This window comes from Salvia hispanica, chromosome 5, assembly GCF_023119035.1.
Source record: "Salvia hispanica cultivar TCC Black 2014 chromosome 5, UniMelb_Shisp_WGS_1.0, whole genome shotgun sequence".
NCBI classification, from domain to species: domain Eukaryota; kingdom Viridiplantae; phylum Streptophyta; class Magnoliopsida; order Lamiales; family Lamiaceae; genus Salvia; species Salvia hispanica.
In genome coordinates this window covers 39,321,079-39,324,951 of record NC_062969.1, presented here as the reverse complement: position 1 = coordinate 39,324,951, position 3,873 = coordinate 39,321,079, and positions in this window count along the sequence as shown.

Sequence of the window (3,873 nt, the reverse complement as noted above, 5' to 3'; positions counted from 1 at the left end):
CATTTCTGTGCGTTCCATAGTAATAGAGTCATTTTCCTTTTTAGTAAAAGTCAACACATTTTTCCAAACCTACTTTATTCTCTTTTACTTTTTTCTCTATTTATCTCTCTACCTTTTTCATTTTCCACTTTATTCTCTCTTTACTTAATTCACAAAACACAATTTTTCTTAATCTCCGTGCCAAAAAGTTTTGCCTTCATTGCTATAGAATGGAGGGAGTATGCAGTTATAAAACTATGCCATTTTAAATAGCTACAAGTGAATTTGCATGTATATCTCTTTAATTCGATCGTGGACACGTACTACAGAGTACACGTTATAAACATCGTATTTATTTTATATTCAGAATTAATATTTTTTTTAATGATTTTGATTCAAGATAATAGTGAAACAATACAATATTGTCATAGGATGGAGGTTTGATGAACGATATAATGTATTTTTGGCACGATTGAAGAAGAGTCAAGATACATTATCACGAGTTGAGTTTTAGAGAAAAAGACAATCAAACAAGAGATAAGATTAGACATGGTCGTTTATTTATTACAGGAGAGGGTAGAGTCATGAAGAAATAATATACCCAATCCAGCTAAAACATACGCAATTCCCAAACAATCATTCAATAACAAGTTTTGTACCCCTATTGATGGCTCATCATGCAAATACAAACATGTAACTTGACTTGATGACTAACTTGTTAAATAATCCGCAACCAATGTAGCATCACGATATGCATGTTTCACTACCCAATACCAATTTGTATCACACATACCCCAAATATTTTGAACGAGACTGAAGCAACTTACATCTCCTGTATTCGAGTTGATCATAAAGACCGCAACTTGGTTGTCACTCTCAACTTTAATATTTCGTACTACCTCCGTCACCTAAAAATAAAAACTTTCTAAACTTTCTATTTTAGGAAGTGGACCCCACAGTCCGCCAACACTACTTTCAATGCTTTTTCTCTTCATCTTTCTTACTTACCTATTTTTCACTCATTTTCTTTTATTTTACTTTATTAATTGTACATTAAAACTCATATCGTTTAATACAGAGATAGTATGTCATTGTCCCAAGTAAGATGTAAGACACAATTTGAGAAACAATGCAAATATAACATGCATAAGACACAATTTGAGAAACAATGCAAATATAACATGCATATCCAACTACACTATGAGCTAAAAATCTATTCTTTTGTTTGGGTAATGGTGGCTGGTGCTATAAGACTATTATCATTCGTGAATGGTTACCCTTTTCCATAATCGCCCAAATATGGAGTAATTAATTTGATAAAAAAAATTGAAAATCATCAAAATTGTGTGACCTACAATTTTATACCAAGTGGCAAAATTTTAAGTAGTGTACACATAAATAGAGTGAGGCCCAGTGCTAGGGTCCTAGCCCAACTTGGTGACTACACGTTAATAATCAGCTGGCCCAATAGATTGCTGACAAAACTCACATGCAATAGTCCTATTTTATGATTCTATATAGTATAATTAATTTTATATAATACTCTCATTTTATTCACTATGGTCAGTATCTTATTGTATAAGACTTATATAGTATAAATACATATTGAATGAATTAATATTCACGTCAACAGAATAAATATTCATGTCGACGCAATAGTTTAGTTGTTGTTGTGTTCACACATTAATAAAACAAGATTGTATACTTATCGTGATTGTCATGAAAATAATAAAGCTACTACTTTGTTGTTATGTGACATAAGTCCAAAAAAAAGGAAGAAGAAAACAATTACATAAACTATATTGTTGGAGAAGCAACTGAATATGCATTTGGCTTAATGACGAAGATATAAATGTTTTATTTTGTTTTCTTTTAGTTGTTGAAGATGTAATTGTTAGTACTCAATAAATTTTAAAAATCCAGGATGCTACCTAACTTATTAAAAGAAATAGCAGGTAATTACTCTATTTATACAAAATATCACCATGTTGTTTTATATAAATACAAAAAATATATCGAAGTTTGCATAAATTTGATAACTATTTGATGCATTAATTTTCGCCCAAACTTAAATGGTTTGTAAAATGAGTGAAAAGTGGAAAATAGCATATGAAAAGTGCTGCAAAAGTTAGGACTTCATGAAAATAAAGGGTCTGAAAAAGGATGGAATCATTGTAAAAGAGAAAAAATAGTTAAAGAAAAATCCTTTTTAGCATGAATGGAATAAAGGGAAAAACTTTCATGTCTTAGCATTTTACCCTTTTCTAAGTTTGAGTTCATTTATTAAAGTTTTTAATCGACATCTAAGGTTATAATTTGTTTCACCTAAGCTTCCATAAGTCTTATTTTCAATCCAAATCTCATTTTAGTCTAGCATGCCGACAAGTCTCACTTAGTCATATCATTTGCAATCAATCTTTTCTTCAACCACTATTTAATTTACTAATACATATCATTTTGAAAATTAGAATTTGAAATCTAATAACATTGTAATTAAAATAAAATAGCATATATTTAAAACACCAATAATAGTAAAAACATTACAATGAAAAATAACATAGATTTTAAAAACTACTACAGCATAAAAATAATACATCAAAATCTGAAATATGTTAAAAGCAACTAGAATGAGTCATGACGCATTTGATCCTCTTCATCGGTTATTGTCATACAACATGCGTTAGCATCCAACGACCGCCACACAACTCGGTTCCTAGCCCAGTTGCAGCTAAAATGGCGGCCGCGGGTGTGTTAACTCTCGCGACGGCCGACGCATTTGCTTCCCTATTGCAAATGGCCTTACAATTCTACCAAATAATTCAACTCTCACCATTTAAAGAAAACATAAATAATTTGTTTCTCAAATGGAGACACACACCAAAGCGATTCAGTGCATTTAAGCCAACGGCTAATTGTAAGTTTCACTTTTTAACCCCGACAAAAGCAGGTTATTTCATAAAAGGCCCCACCGACGCACCCCACACTGCCTGTTAAAAATATTCTTGCTGATTTGCTTCATCATTTTCTTCTTTCTTTTTTCCGTTTGATGATAAATAAAAGTATTTTTTTCAAAGTAAATGTTAGTCAATCTCAATTCTGGCCAATTTCTGCAAGATAATTATTACTATGAAGCAGAATAAATGCATTTATATGTCACTACCTTGTAATAAATTTTCTATTTGAATATAGTACTTTAAAGAAAATGAAAGTCAGTCCCAAATTTGCCCAATTTCTGCAATATATTATTTTATCAAGCGGAATAAGTGCATTTTTAGGTGGAAATAGTTATCTAGTAAATTTTCTTTGGACGCTAGTACTTTTTACTTCAAGTTTGAATTTAATACCGAAAAAAAAAATATTTATTGGTTATTATCTAGTAATATAAATTTTATTTGAACTAAATTTAATTTACTATACACTATCGGCTTGCACTGCAGGGAATTCAAATCTTTTTCAATATTGTTGGACGAAGAGATTTGGAATGTGATATGTCCCTAAGTCTGCTGGCTGCTGCCATTGTTTATCTCAATAATTATATGACCCTATATTATAATTTAGAGCACTCCCAATGGGGGTGGCGAAAATCCGGCGAAAAATCGCCGAACATCGCCGGATTATCGCCGGCCGTTATGGTGAAATCGGCGATAATTCGGCGATAATCTTACCGTTATTTCGCCAAGCGGCGTTTTTTCGCCGGATTATCGCCGAGCGATCGCCGGCCACTGTGGGCGACGCTCGGCGATAATCCGGCGATATTTAAATTTTTTTTTTTTTCCGGCCCAACGGCTATTTTTACATCCCACCCCTATAAATATTTCCTCCACTTCCTCCATTCATCACCCACAATCTTCATTCTCTCCATTTTCAATCTCTTCTCCCAATCTTCAATCTTCA